This window comes from Danio rerio, chromosome 14 (genome assembly GCF_049306965.1).
Source record: "Danio rerio strain Tuebingen ecotype United States chromosome 14, GRCz12tu, whole genome shotgun sequence".
Taxonomy (NCBI): Eukaryota; Metazoa; Chordata; class Actinopteri; order Cypriniformes; family Danionidae; genus Danio; species Danio rerio.
Window position 1 is genome coordinate 53,569,351 of NC_133189.1, and position 16,639 is coordinate 53,585,989.

The window sequence follows — 16,639 nt, forward strand, 5'->3', positions numbered from 1 at the left end:
GTCCGCCTGCTGTTCTATTGGTATTGAATATGCTAGTTTTCTGATGTTCCTCACATGGGGATGTAGCTCAGTGGTAGAGCGCATGCTTTGCATGTATGAGGCCCCGGGTTCAATCCCCGGCATCTCCACTTTTTCTGGCGAAAAGGGCTAATGTTAAGCCAAATGGTTAACTTTTAGAGAACGAGATTTTAAAGGGAACCCTTATGCAAAAATCACCTTTATAAGGCGTTTAAACAGTTATGTGGCAGCAATGTTTACAATAGTAAGCCTCTAATGGTGAAAAAATAATTATTTTTGCTCCAGTGCTGTTGCCTCACAGCATGAAGGTCACTGGTTTGAGCCTCGGCTGGGTTAGTTGGCATTTCTATGTAGAGTTTGCATGTTCATCCGGGTTTCCTCTGGGTGCTCTGGTTTCCCCCACAGTCCAAAGATATGCAGTACAGGTGAATTGGGTAGGCTAAATTGTCCGTATGAGTGTGTGTGAATGAGTGTGTATGGATGTTTCCCAGAGATGGGTTGCAGCTGGAAGGGCATCCGCTGTGTAAAACGTGTGTTGGATAAGTTGACGGTTCTTTCCGCTGTGATGACCCTGGATTAGTAAAGGGACTAAGCTGAAAAGAAAATGAATGAATGTTTTATATTCACACTTCATAAAAAATAGTCTGCAGAAACACTTTGACTGACATTCTCCATTTGTACATGTCATTACAGGGGAAAACCCCACCCATTAGTGACCATCTCTCCCTCATTTGCATAAACAGCCCTGAGTGAGAAGCAGCCAGCCATTAGAGTTTTCACCTTATTTTAAGCTTTCAGACTTATTTTAACCAATGTTTATTGTTCATTTTAATCTTTTTTTGTTTGTTCTTTATTATAAATATTATTAATTTTGGCCAATTATCAGTTTTTACCTTATAATTGAAATATTTTTTATTTATTTATCGTGTTGCCTTTTATTGCTTTATAATAATCTTTTTCTCTGTTTTAGTTCATTTTATTGTTCATTAAATCATGTCATACCATATACCATATTCTGTAGAAAATATAATGCACGTACATGTATGTGCTTTTTAAAATATATGTATATTTCAGGTGGCAGATCTGAATTTTCAGGATTATTGCTATACACAAATCCTTCAGATACTTCAGAAATCATGCTGATTTGCGGCTGAAGAAACATTGCTCTAAAGAAATTAGTTATTAAAACTATTCATTTTCTTTTCGGCTTAGTCCTTTTATTAATCTGTGGTCGCCACAGCGGAATAAACCACCAACTTATCCAGCAAGTTTTTACGCAGCCGATGCCCTTCCAGCCGCAACCCATCTCTGGGAAACATCCACACACACTAGACTGTGGGGGAAACTGGAGCACCCAGAGGAAACCCACACGAACGCAGGGAGAACATGCAAACTCCACACAGAAACACTAACTGACCCAGCCGAGGCTCGAACCAGGGACCTTCTTGCTGTGAGGCAACAGCACTAACTACAGCCCCACTGCGTCACCCTAAAACTAATCAGTTTTTCTTAAAAATGATTTGAAAAAAAAAATCTTCTCTCCATTATCAATTATTATTCATTCTGTAAGGGGTCTACCGATGTAAAATAGCCATTCTTAGCTATTATACTGTCACATTTTACAGTAATGTTTATTAATGTGCATTCACCTTGTAAACAACAAAACTAAACAACACTTATTTGAATATAAGTAATTTCTTTCACAGGAGGTGAAAAAGGCATCACGGTGGTGCAGTGGGTTGCACGATTCCCTCACAGCACGAAGGTCACTGGTTCGAGCCTCAACTGGGGTCAGTTGACATTTCTGTGTGGAGTTTGCATGTACTCCCTGTGTACATCTCAAAGGACCTTTCCTGGTCCACCAACACCTCCAGCCTGATCAAGAAGGCTCACCAGCGCCTATTCTTCTTAAGGCAACTGAAGAAGAACCAGCTTTCATCAGCCGTCTTGGTGAACTTCTACCGCTGCACAATAGAGAGCATCCTGACAAACTGTGTCACAATCTGGTATGGAAGCTGCTCTGCTAAGCGTAAGGCACTGCAGCGGGTGGTGAAAACTGCCCAACGCATCACAGGGACCACACTGCCAGCCATAGAGGACATCCAGAAGAAACACTGTTTGCGCCGAGCTCGCAGTATTCTGAAGGACACCTTTCACCCAGCTCACAGACAGTTTTTTCTCCTGCCCTCCGGCAGGCACTTCAGGCTCCCCCGGACAAAAACCAGCAGACTGAGGAACAGCTTTTTCCCCAGAGCTGTCTCCCTCCTGAACTCTGCCCCACACTGACTCTTTTGCCCCCCAATACACCCCCCACTCTCCTCTAACTTAAACTCCTCGCAATAACTGCACTGTTTAACATTTGCACATTTAAAAATTTGCACATTCACTGCACCACATTGAACTGTTTACTTATTGAACTGCACTGTAAATGCGAATAGTATTCCTTACTATCAAAATTCTAGTGTGTTTACTTAATTTTAAGCTAATTGTTGAGTTTACTAGAAATGCATTAGTGTTGCTGACATAGTAAGGTATAAAGTTCCCATAACTAATGTAATTTGAGTAAAATTGCTTATAAGGGCTAAGCCATGCTGTTACGCATGCGTACTGGGTGGTGATTTCCCATCCCCCATCCCGAGTCACAACCAACCGCCACCCAGCACCGCCATTGAAGGACAGGATTTCATATTGACAAGATGTACTGCTGTAAATCAAGGTAAACTTTTCGTTTTAATTACTACTTTGATTTTATTTGTATAGTATCAGTAGTCTGTTTATTTCCTGCACTGAAATTGTTTGCTGTTTTGTGAACTAATTAATAGCCCATGATGTTGTGACTAAACGTTTTGACCACTGCACGTTATTTGCAATACTGTCTACTTTACTAGATAAGCTATTTTTAGCTGCTTAGTCCTTTTTAATAACTATTAATAATTTGTAAAGTTAGTAGTAATTTGTAAAGTGGGCGTTATGCTCTAAAAGAGCGGGCCGCGCCATTTTAAATGATGCACTGAGAGAGCAAGAGCGCGCGCAATGATCCGTTCAAATAGATGTAAAGTTAACACATAGCTGTAGGTCTACATTTTTAAAAAAGAAAACGAAACCTATTTATCCGCATTACAAATACAGTAACGTTAGTTATCGCTGAACTTTAGTGGCGCTTGTTGTGACGAAAATATGCGTGTTTTTTTTTTTTAAGATTTACTTTTATGAGATCACCTGCAGGAAGCAGGTGAGGAGATCAGCTGTGATTCGGTCCAGCGTCAGCGAGCGGCTCATGACCAGACCAGTCGTTTTTTTCTCCATGATCGCCGGGGCAGCAGCAGTTTTAACCCGCCGAGGCTTTTAGAACATTATAAAGCAGTTTCAGCTCAAAATGGACCCGTGAGTGTAGGTAATTTAGGATTTCGAAGCGATTACGATTCGTGTCACTGTATGAGGCAGATACATATTTACACATGATGCTAAAGTGTGCTTATGCTAACAATCCCTATGAAACTTAAAGTTAAACTTATGAAAATGCGAGAGATATTTAATTAACTCATTTATTTGTTTTATATGCTATTTGTCTTTTCTTTATGCCGTTTTGAAGGTTTATTCCAGTGTTGCCGTTACGTTATTGAGTGTTTTGTATTGCTGTAATGACAAATAAATCTGACCAGACGCGACTGAATATGTGTGATGGATAACGTTAATGATGAAGTGGTATAACTCGTACAACCAAGCACAGAAACATCCCTTTGTTTGCTCAATATCACACAATATCACACAAAGGCATCAACTTTGTTATAAGCAAACTTTCTGTAAAGAAACAGGCTTTGCCAAACCTGTTAGTTTGCATTTTTAAAGAAGGTTTCACTAATTTTTAACAATTTAGGGCAAATAAATTTGAACAATTACAAGGTTGTTTAAAATGTAGCACACCATTAGAGTATTGTGAGTGGCATATTTGGTTTGTAATATCATTATACCCTTTATTTATTTTTTATTTCAGACTACCAGTTTGTGAGCTGATATGCAGTGGAAATGTAAGTTTTGCACTTACACATCAAAGAAAACTTTTTGAACACTACCGCACAAGACATAGAACATATTCATGAATTGTTCTATTAACGTTACCTTGTCTCCATACTGAGTGTCAGGGTAATTTTAAATTGTTTAATGCATTAAAAGTACATTTAACAAAATTCTCAGCAAAGAACTGCATGATCAAGAATAGTCCGAATAGTTTGTCCATTTGAATAATCATCTGAGGACTAGTTAGAAATAGGGTTGTTGTGTTGTGATACCATTAATTTATGTTACAATACTATACCAGCTGAAGTATGGTGATACCAAGTAGTATTGCAATACTGTAATTCATAACTTAAATCCATGAAATAAAGAAAAATGTCAGAAATAATATATTGTATATGTTATTATAGGCCTACTTGAATTTAAATAATTCCCTTATTGTTGAAAAAAGTATTTGCACATCTCTTCACCTAAAATGTATTCATTCCAGCAAAAACAATACATTAAAATAAAGATACATAAAGAAAAGAGCATTTTTCCAACAAACCTAGGCTATATGAAGTGGTCAAAAATTGTTTCCTGTTGCTATTTTGGGTTTTTCATCTATCATACTTTTTTCACACTTATTATCGGATAAGAATCCAAAGTAATTCAAAATTTCACTTTATGAGTCATTCTTTTTAATAGATTGTCACGGTTGTTGTAGCTATTATATTGACAGGAACAGAAATAAACGAATTCCGATTCAAAATGAACCATCACAAAATATGCAATAGGCTACTATAAAAGGCGCAAATTCTACAGCTTTACAACCTTAGAAGGCTCCATAGACTATTAAAATACAATGATCTATTGTTGCTGAATCGTGTAAGTATTTTAGTGACTTTTTCACATGCAGCATTATGTATTGTAGGCAGACTGTTAATGACAATACTACTGTTTACAAACTACAGTGGCACCGCCAGTATCTTGGAGCCATAGTATCACGATACTACCATAGTACCGGTAAACCGTGCAACCCTAGTCAGAAAGTTCAGTGTCCTTTTAAAGACATCAATTGAGACAAATATTTATTCCACTTTTAATGCGCATAAAAGTAAGGCACACCAGCAACAATGCCATGATTATATTTAATCGGGGGTTGTGTTTATTACTGTTTGGTGACAAGTATAGCTCATGCTTTTGATGACAGGCGCCGGGAGTATTTGGCAGCTTTTATTATTCAAGAACATTTAACTATGTCATGTTAAAGTGTAACATCTGTTGCTAAATGGCATTGCATTGTATCATTGCATGTGTTTCTGATTTCTGTTTTTTGTTTTAGAATTTCGCTTAGCCATGTCAATAACACTTTACGTTTTTGTGCACAACAGTGACATCCAGAAGGAAGTCATAGAGGAAACACCAGCTGATGCAAGTGCTGCAGAAGGTTTGTTTTCTTTTCAAAACTTTGTGTGATTTTGTGAATTTGTGTTTTTGAATGTTATTGATGACTAATAATGTTTTGATTGGATCTTTGCAGAATTCAATCGAATATCAGGAAGAAATGTGAGATCCAAGTTCTACGCTGCATTGGACACACACTGCTCGTTTGATTGAAATAAAAAAAAAAAAAAACAGGAGAAAATTGCAGAAGAAAACTAGAAGAAATTTTCAACATGTTATTTCAAAGGTATTTTTGTGACATCATCTTTGAATCATAATTTGCATTTGATTGCAATAAATTGCATTTGATGTTTTCATTGGGCTATAATGCATGTCTACCTGTCTTTACTTTTTCAAGGTCATCTGGCAGCAGTTCTCCGGGGTCTTTCAGTCCTTTAGAGGGATGAGTCTAAAGAAATTTTCAGGATGTGTTTTGTAAGTAGTATTATTGTTTCTGCTTTCTTAGACTGGAAATGAAGCAGTCATTCCAGTTTACTTCACTTATTAATAAAAATTTTCAATTTTATAAAAATAAAACAAATGCATTTAATGTAAGTATTTGAAAGTAAGAGGGATGTTATATTATGGCCTTTGGAGCAAGAGCATTGCTATGTTGCAAATACAGCAGCTTGTGCCGTCACAGGGTCAGTTAGCTTCATAGGCCAGTGAAGTAATGAATGCATTTCTTTAATTTTTAAACACACTTGTTTTGAAAAGGAGGAAGATTAGCTTGAAAAAAAATCTTAATAAGTGTAATACCTATGTAATATGTTGAGAGAAATATAATTTCAGTTGAAAGAACCTGCTGGATTAAGATGTAAAAAGATAGTGTTAAAAGCCACAAAGTCAAAGCTCCGTATTATAACCAACCCTGTGAAGTCACCTGCTGTGGGATTGTAGATGGCTGCACCCTTGTTCTAAAAGCCATACTAAAACATCAATTTTCTTATTAAAAAATAGTTATTAATACATTTTTAAAAAGTGTGCTAAATAATGCAAACTTGACTCACTGCTTTAACCTAGCAAAACCAAATGCATTCATGAATCGGTTCCCAATTTATTAAGTTTTCCCTACAAAATATTTATATTGATTATGTAGCACCAATTGGTCTCTCACACATTTGCATTTAATTTCTTGAAAATGTTTTAAAAGTACTTTTACTGCAGTTTGTTTTATTACATTACAGTGTTTCTTTAATTAAAAAAATGTATTGTTCCTTTAGAATAGTATCATGTTCAAGATACTGGAATTTAGTACCAATCTCTGCTGCAATTTTAAGCAGCAAATTTCCTGCTAACATTTTAAGCACTTTTGAGCACATTTTTAAACAGCACTGTTTTGCCATTCTGTTCACATGCTTAACAGAAATGACACTCAACAATGCTCAAATGTTAGCAGGAAATGGATGTTTTTAAAATTACTATATGGATTGGTAATAAATTCCACTATCATGACAAGCCTAGTAGAAGCAGTACAGGCAAATCCATCGTGTTGGTCTACATTGAAGAAGGAGCACCAAAGCAAGGCCTTCTTATAAGAAGCATTTGAATGTAAAATGTACTATAAACACAAATAGTCATGCTAATAAGCAACTAGTTAATAGGGTAATTGGTTCCTACTAAAGTGTTACTAAATTAAGCACAAGGAATTGTATTTTTTTCACCTCTGCTTTTGGTCTCCTGGCCACTACAGGCTTTATTAGTGCCATTTAGAATATTAAACTTTACTTATTTTTCTTTCTCTATTCATAGGATGTAATTGTAGAGTCGGACTTCAGTGCAGAAGATGTTGGCCTGCTGACTGTCGTGTGTGAAGATGTCTAAAGAACCTCATTATGGATGCAATGTGGGCCTTTATACTGGAAGGAAAAGTGGTTATGGACTTTGCCACATGCAGTATGTCTCTTTTTTTGCTTTGATTTACACACTGAATTCGGACTACCCAAAGACTTTGAGCAATGCATTTGAATTTGTTCAACGTGTGTTGCTTTTGCTGGGAGGGAAGCGTAATGTGTTTTATTCGGCGAGTGCCTATATATTGCTGTGCTTTATGTTTAAAGGTTCAGGTATAATGAAATGTTAAATTACAAAGTGTTGCTTTTTAACATGTTGCTGTTTGCAGTGTTACATTTAGGACTGCAGCATTTTGGTGTTTAAAACACTTTTTTTTTTTTTTTTTACCAAAAAAGTGTATTGTGATTTATAGGGTTGTCAAAAGTATTGAGTTTGGTACCAATCGGTACTGAAATAAATAAAAAAAAAAGTCCATCCATTTCCCACTAACATTGCAAGAACTGATTGGCCATTGTGTTCACATGCTCAGTAGATATGACTGATTGGCTTTGAAGGTCATTATTTTTACCACACTTCACCACTGTTCACCAGGTGCAAAGATACAAAGACACTGGATAACTTCAAAGCACTGTCGATCAGTCGATTCATCACCAGATAGCTTATATGTTAGCTTCTAAACAAATCAGCTATCGACATGGCTTTGAAACACTTCAGTGTCTGTGTAACTTTGTTTGGACTCAGTGAAAAATGGTAAACCTATGACAGTCACAGCCAATCACAGTCATTTCTGTTGAGCATGTGAACACAGTGGCCAATCAATGGTGTTTAAGAACGAGCTCAGTAGCACTCAAATGCTGGTGGAAAATGGATATTTTTAATATTTCAGTATTGATTGATACCAAACTCAATACTTTTGACCACACTAATGTGATATTTTCTGTAGGAAAATCTAAACTACACAGTCTAACAAATTAGCTTTAAAGCTTAATATCTGTTCCTCTGTGAGTGTCTATATGCTGCCATGTTTAAGGTGCTGGTGCAATGGCATGTTTAATTACACTAATTCAAGTATCTTTTTTCCAAGTGTCAAGTATTTAAAGTTTTTTTGATAGATTTTCAAACCTTTTCGAAAACTTGTGTTTTAGGGTTGAACATGTTTATTATATTTTTTGTCTGCATTGCTGTTTACAGTATATTACAGCACTTTACAACAGGTTTTTACAAAACTGTATTGTGTACAAGTGTATTGTGATACTAAAATATCACAAGTGTATTGTGAAATTCTGCTAATTTTGTCAAATAAAATGTTTACATTTAAGACCTGTATAATGTCATTACTTGTAGGTTGAACTACATATTTTATGTTCAGTTTAATTGAAGAAAATGTGGAAACCGATTGCACGTAGTTTCTTTAGTTGACATTACTTAAAATGGTGGATTAAAACAATGTTGAGACTACTAGCATTCAAGATGTTAACTGAACATGGTAGAACAGTATTAGTTAAATAGAGTTATTAAAGTAATCTTACTATAAAACCCTAAGTAAGATTACTAAATAATGACAAGTATGTTAACTAGAATTTTCTATTAAACTTACTTAATTTTTAACAGTTAGTTTACTTTATAAGTTTTAGTTTTCTTACTTCAAGGCAATAATTAAACTTAACTTAAGATTTCCTTGTAAGTTTATATTGCAAAAATAAGGCAATCGGTTTCCAAACTTTTTTTAAGTAAACTGAACATGTTAGAATTTACAGTGTGTACATAACCACTGCATATGGACATTTGTAATTATGTACACACCCACTATAAATATACACTTGTAATCATGCTTATTTATCTGCATACTACTGGTTATTAATAGCAACCTGTACATATATTCAAATATTGTTACATATACACTTGTAATCATGTTCATCTATCCCTGTACATATATTCATATATTGTAACATATACACTTGTAATCATGTTTATCTATCCCTGTCAAGTGTGCTGCAAGCCTACGTTTGAGTGAAGGTTTCGGCCGTTAGATCGCCCCCTGGGGGCTGGCTGCAGTACAAGTCATAAAGCCCGCCTCTCCGTGTTAATGAAGGAGACTTGAGCCCAAATAAAAAAAAATATTACACTTGCAATAAAATGTCCCGAAAGATAGTTCTGGTCGATTAAGGCACTGGTTATTGTGCTGAAATAGGTGCAGATCTTCATTTTTGTAAACAGTTTGTTTTTAGCAGTAATTTAATGCTGGGCGTGTCATCGTGATTGACAGCTGTGATTGACAGTTTCTCAAAGCGCGGCGTCTGAGCTTCGGCAGGAGACTGAAGTAGACTGAAATGTTATTATTCGATTTCTGTGTTATTTTACCATGACAAAATGAGTTCAGCAGTAAACTATAGTTTCTGACATACATGATCCTGGTGGAACACTGTTTATTCGCTAAGTTCAGGGCTTTTTTCGGGCTTTATTAGTTTGCTGATACACGCCTAGCCACCCAGATAGCAAAACACAGTTCCGGCTAGATTCTCGCCTGCCGGAGACTTATCTCTTAGAGCTCAGACTGACTAATGTTACCTCAGCTGGACCTTCTCCGGATGCCTGGACTCACTACCCAATTCCAGCCCGAGTCAATCGAGCCAGATGCGGCGGCCGAGCGAGCCGGCGCTGCCGCATGCGAGCCGGAATCAGTCCGCGACGCCGCGAGTAAGTTATGCGCTGCGGCCCGGAGCTGGCGCGATTGAATATATAAAACCCTCATATTTGTTAACGTTATTACATCCATCTGTGTTGATATGACAGCAAACGCATGCTGAGAAGTTCGGGGGGCGTAGTTGATTTTACATAAAGCGTTTGATTGGAAGCTCGACTCTGCTCATTTTCGCGGCTCCTCCTCTGGCTCCATCAGACAGTCCTTCTGCGCATGTCTGGCTCCAATTTCAGCAGTCTTTTGCGACAGTTTGTGCCCGTCAAGCAGGCGTTTTGCCCTCAAGGCGTTCAATGGGAAAAAGGGCTGTCGCGTCGTCCATATTTTTTACAGTCATTGATCCCTGTACATATATTCATATATTGTAACATATACACTTGTAATCATGTTTATTTATCTGCACACTACTGATTATTAATAGCAACCTGCACATATATTCATATATTGTAAATCTGCTCATAGCTTATCCAACCTGTGTATAATGTTCATAGTACATCCATCTGTAAATATCAGCATAGTTTTCTATAACTGCACTTTATAACTTATTCCTGTATCCTGCACTTGCTGCTTTTGCACTGCTGGTTAGACCTAAACTGCATTTCGTTGCATTGTACTTGTACATGTGTAATGACAATAAAGTTGAATCTAATCTAATCTAATCTTATTGTGGGTTTTCTCAGGGTGCTCTGGTTTCCCCCACAGTCCAAACAAATGTACCTCTCAAAAAAAAAATTATTTTTACTTGTTCAAACTACTTTTTTAAAATGAGCTGAAACAACACAATTCTTTCATTGGGACAACTTCATTTTGCTATGTTCAATCCACATAAATTTGTTAAGTGTTAAGTTCACTCAATCGATTTGTATCTGGACAACATGAATGAATTGTGTGGAACCCTGCATTTTTTACAGTAGGTAAATTGAATAAGCTAAATTGGCCATAGTGTATGTGTTTGCAAGAAGGTATTGGTGTTTCCTAGTACTGTTGCAGCTGGAAGGGTATCCACTGCAAAACATATTGGTAGTTCATTCCACTGTGGTGACTCTTTTTTAATAAATGGACTAAAGCCGAAAACAAAATGAATGAATAAATACGCAATGATTTGTAGTAAATTGATTTTCAAATGTGTGTATCAAATAGGGAACTGTAATTTTGCATCAGATGTGTGTGTGTGTGGGCCTGTGTGAGCTGACCATCAGTGTTGAGGCCTTGATGAACACAATGAACATCTGTCCTGCAGAGTGATTCCTCTAAACGGATTTACGGTTGTCTTGGAGACACTGAAGTTCACTTGGTCTTTTGTGGCTCTTGGTCACTCTTTTTTTCCAGAACACACACCCATTCACACATAAAACTTCCTGCCTTCTGCATCTTTCTAAAAATACCATGAACATGTGTGCCCTTTGAGAGCGACCTTTCGACCTGTAGGTCAAAACCATCAGCAGGAAATGCAATAATGCAGCTTTTCCTCATGCAATCCTCTCTGTCCCTTGAGAAATGTACCTATAATTAGTAGAAATTATCTTCTGAATCAAAAGAGCTGAATGTAAGTTGTCGACTCTTCTATACTTTAGAAAATATCCATAAATAAGCAGTTTTCTGTATTTTGTGTTGTTGTTTTTTCACTTTTTGATGCTTTTGAATTGCATTATGGGAGCTTGATCTTTCCTCCAAAGGCTTTTGGTGTTAAAAAGGTTTTCAAAAGTGACTTTCATGAACATTTCTAATAGTTTAAAGTGAAACATTGTCTGGGTTGGTGTTGTAAATTATGCAACCAAAACCTTGTAATGGTCCCACTTTATATTAAGTGGCCTTAACTAATAAGTACTCAGACTGAAATCAATCATTTGTTTCAATGTTCTTATTGTGTGAATACATGCTTTTACGTTGTACTTATGATTGATTAAATACATGCATGTAATTACATCTTTATTACACGGTTGACCATCCCTTACACCTTAACTTATGCTTAAACCCAACCATACCACCAAACCTGTCCCTAAAATTACTCGTATCCTACCTGAAGAGCACCAAAAGAATTGTTCAATACCTTATGAACAGGGCGCAACTACACATTTACTGAGGGTATGCGGGTTCAAGTTTTGCGACTAAACTAACTGGACAATCTGATTGCAGCGGGAAAGCCACCCACACGGAGGTAAGCGGTCAGCTGGTAGGCGCGAAAGGGAACGGCATCATACTGCCCTCGTAGCGTTCGTTTAAAAAATGAAATGCAGTCATACGTACCTCCGGCTACATGATTCACGGTCTCCAAAAAATCCGACGAGGGCTTTTCTTCTTCTGGACTGCTTTTGTAAATCATTGGTTGGGTTTAGGGAAGTGGGGGGGCGAGTCAATCGATAAAATTGGTTGGGTTTAGGAAAGGAGGAGGGTGGGTCAGTCGATTGTTTGGTCAGTCAGTCATTCAGTCACTCACTCAGTCAAACAGTCAGTCAACAGCGGCCTCTGGTGGGTTTACGCGAAGACAGTGGGCGTGAATATCACTCGCGAGACAAATTTGAAATCAGTGGCGTAGCGCAAAATGCGGAGGCCCCCCTGCAGGGATCACTGATGGGGCTCCCAGTTGCGGGGGGTGGGGGGAGGTGGGTGGACAACGCGGGGAAGCGATCACAAATTGAGGAGCGGGGAAGGGAGGCGGGGTGGAGTGACAACGCAGGGAAGCCTTCACAAACTGAGGAGCGATCACAAACTGAGGAGCGGGAAATGGGGCGTGGTGGAGCGACAACGCGGGGAAGCCTTCACAAACTGAGGAGCGATCACAAACCGAAAGCGGAGAGAGCGTCAAAGTAGCCAGAAGTCATTCATTTTAATGAGAACCGGTGGCAAGGAGCAGCGCGGCGCGTCTTCTCCTGTGTGGGCGTCGAGGAGAGTTGAAATCAAGTCAACTTTATGGTAATGAGCTATGATGCGGTTCGGCGGCAAGCAATCAGAATGAAGTAGTCCACCGCTTGAGAGGTGTTCAGAGAACACAGACCTGTGAACTTTGGTTCCGACCACAGTTGTTCCCAAGAGTTTGATTATTGCGGTTGCCGGATTTTCAATTATTGATAATCGTGACGACATGGGGCCCCCTAATCACGCGGGGCTCCCCCGCGGTGCATGCCCTGCGGGCCCGTCCGCTACGCCACTGTTTGAAATATGAAAGAGCATACACAGCGGCCTTCACAAAAACAAAAACTGCAAAAATACGTACCACCTGCGACGTATTTTGCAGCCTCTAGAAATATATATTGGACTACGTTTTCAGAATGAGCCAGGGTTGTTTTAACAAGATAAAGCTAGTCCTGTTTTAAATCTACTGCTAAACTTCTGTGTTTGAAGCTCCGCCCTCTTTTACAAAAAGAGCACAATCTCATTTGAATTTAAAGCGACAGTCACCAAAACGCCACAATTAGGATCAAAACCTAAGGGGGCAGTTTTAGAGAGTTATACAACATTATTTGTGCTGTATTTTGAGCTGACACTTCACACACACACTCTCTCTAGGGACACCACATACTTATTTTACGCCTTGTAAAAAGGGGCATAATAGGTCCCCTTTAAATGCTATTTTATTCCCCATTGATAAGTCACTTTGGATAAAAGTAATAAAAAATAAATAAAAGTAAATGTAAATATCAAAGCCAAATTAGTTGGTAACACTTTACAATAAGGTTCATTAGTTAATGCATTTACTAACATGAACTAATAATTAACAACACATGTACAGCATTTATTAATCATAATTGAACATTTACTAATGCATTATTAACATCCAAGTCCATGCTTGTTAACATTAGTCAATGCACCACGAGATAACGAACTAACAATGAACTACTGTATTTTCATTAACTAACATTAACTAGCATGAAAAAATACAGTAGTAAATGTATTTTTCATTGTTTGTTCATGTTAGTAAATGCATTACTTAACATAACTAATGAACCTTATTGTAAAGTGTGACCAATTAGTTTTGAAATAAATCAACATTTTTGTTCACACCAAACAGAGCTCATCACGTTTTTAAAACTTAAGATAAATTATATAAGTCCATTTTATTTGCTTTCTTGTAACTCGGCATTGTGGAAACAGCTCGCCTGATTTTTATTTCAGATATTGTAAATCTCCTAAAAGCTGTAGTATCATAATAAAGTGGAGCGCTGAGCTGATGTGTTTCTGCGGTTCTCTTTGACAGGTTACACCATGAGATCAGGAGGTCGAGTTACACCATAAACATTCAGCACACGCCTCAGTTGCTCATGTAAGTATGCTTTTCCAATCCGGATATTCCCCCGGGACTCACACAGCATTATCCAGAGGAAAAGACAAATAGTCCATCTGGAAATGTGCTTTCTCTCTCTCTCTCTCTCTCTCTCTCTCTCTCTCTCGCTCTCGCGATTTCTGCCATCATAGATGAACTATAAGTTAACCCTTGCAGAGAAATCCCTGACATTATATTTATACTGCACTGGATTTATTCATATCATGTGTGGGTCAAAGAGGAAAAGAGGTTTTCAAGCATCAAAACAATAATGTACAGCTATTGTGTTGTTGTTGTACGATGTGTTTCTGTTTTTTTATACGCAATTAAATTAAATTAAATCAAATTAAATTAAATTAAATTAAATTAAATCAAATACATACCATTTACCAAAAATCCCACAGGCATATAAGGAATTATAAATTAAAATTTTAAAATAATAAAAAGCTGTTTGTAATCTTTTGTATGATTCTTCTTACATTTGTTAATACACTCTAAAAATGTATTAACTGAATGTTGGGTCAAAAACGGACAACCCCAACATTGGGTTAATTTTATACATTAAACTTAAATTACATATTTACATATATAACCTACCTGACTAAAGTCTTGTCGTGGATGCCAGTTGTAGGAGCAACAAATAATATCTTGACTTCTAGTTGATCATTTGGAAAAGTGGCAGAAGGTAGATTTTTCTGATGAATCATCTGTTTAACTGCATCCCAATCATCACAAATACTGCAGAAGCCACATGGTTCTCACAGAAATCAGTCAAGTTTGGTGAAGGGGTGTGCGAGAGATCTGCAGAGTGGATGGGAACATCAGCAGCCTGAGGTATCAAGACATTTGTGCTGCCCATTACATTACAAACCACAGGAGAGGGACAATTCTCCAGCAGGATAGCGCTCCTTCTCATACTTCAGCCTCCACATCAAAGCTTCTGAAAGCAAAAAAGCTCAAGGTGCTCCAGAATTGGCCAGCCCAGTCAACAGACATGAACATTATTGAGAATGTCTGGGCTAAAATGGAGGAGGCATTGAAGATGAATCCAAAGAGTCTTGATGAACTCTGGGAGTCCTGCAAGAACGCTTTCTTTGCCTTTCCAGATGACTTTATTAATCAGTGATTTGAGTCATGTCAGAGATGTATGGATGCAGTCCTCCAAGCTCATGATGGAGTCAGACACAATATTCATTCTGTCTCCACTGCAGCAGGACTTTATATTCTATACTGGACATTATTTCTGTTCAGTGCGAGACTTTTGTCCAAGCAATGTCAGACCTTACTAATGTCCGTCCTAATGAAATCAAGACATGATAATTTTATTGGTAAAATAAACGTAATCTAGAGGTTTTTGCCTTTCATGTAAGCCACTTCTGATACCAAATGATCAACTAGAAGTCAAGATATTATTTATTGTTCGTAAAACTTGGATAGGCGACAAAACCTTTGTCAGGTAGTGTATTTAAACCAAAATTGGGCTATGACAACCCAGCATTTTTAGAGGGAATAATAAATATGTAGCTTAAATTTTTATTTAAATTATATTAATTCATTCATTCAGTTTATAGTCCCTTTAGTCATCTGGGGTCGCCACAGCGGAATGAACCGCCAACTTATCCAGCATCTTTTACACAGCAGATGCCTTTCCAGCTGCAAACATCATTCACACTCATCCACTACGTCCAATTTAGTTTATTCAATTCACCTATAGCGCATGTGTTTGGACTGGGGGGAGAACATGCAAACCCCACACAGAAATGCCAACTGGCCTAGCTAGGACTTGAAACAGCAACCTTCTTGTGGTGAGGCGACAGTGCTAACCACTGAGCCACCCCTATGTTGCTTCAATTTTAATTAAATATATATGTAACTCTAATATTGACACATTATTTCACTCATATTTGCCAATTTTTATGAAAGCAATTTGAAATATTAGACATCTCTCCTGCATTCAATGTTTTCTAATCAAAGAAAATCAGTTTTGTAAATGTTAATTAATATTTAACTTATGCACCAACACAAAAAAATGGCCTTAATGTTTGTAAAGTGTTGAAATTGTCCCAAATAAACATGTGTATCTCTTCTGATTTGTCCAAACAGCAACAATACATGTGGCCGGATCTGCTGGAATCTTGGTTTTTAATTTTTTTTAATCCTTTCGTTAAGAGGATTTAATCCAAACATACCCAACGTCTACACACAAGCTCGAAGTGAAACCCTAATCCAGCGGCTCACATTAAAAGATCCGTGTACAGTATAAGTGAATATCCAGTGGTCAGAATCACTGCAGTTCTCGGAGGTTTGAGGCGTTGAATATGGGGTGAAGGCAGATTTGGCAGGAGGTTGGATTGATATGTGCAACTTAGAGTGTATAAATCTCTACACTGGATAGAAAGACAAGGGTGTAATGTGCACAGAGAGAGAGA

At 37.6% G+C, this 16,639-nt stretch overlaps 1 long non-coding RNA gene and 1 other non-coding gene across 4 annotated transcripts; both read left to right on the top strand.

Annotated features, from left to right (window-relative positions):
- Nucleotides 1-56: 56 nt before the first annotated feature.
- trnaa-ugc (transfer RNA alanine (anticodon UGC)) lies at nucleotides 57-128 on the top strand. The gene has a single exon. It is a non-coding gene; the product is annotated as a tRNA-Ala (tRNA).
- Nucleotides 129-2,685: 2,557 nt separating this feature from the next.
- LOC137487624 (uncharacterized) lies at nucleotides 2,686-8,570 on the top strand. 3 transcript variants are annotated; one of them, XR_011006276.2, is made up of 6 exons: nucleotides 2,686-2,734; nucleotides 4,013-4,046; nucleotides 5,406-5,461; nucleotides 5,555-5,704; nucleotides 5,816-5,892; nucleotides 7,210-8,570. It is a non-coding gene; the product is annotated as an uncharacterized lncRNA (long non-coding RNA). The 3 variants fall into 3 exon arrangements; XR_012390008.1 differs by lacking the exon at nucleotides 2,686-2,734 and adding an exon at nucleotides 3,277-3,408; XR_012390007.1 differs by lacking the exon at nucleotides 2,686-2,734 and adding an exon at nucleotides 3,277-3,402.
- The last annotated feature ends 8,069 nt before the right edge of the window (nucleotides 8,571-16,639 follow it).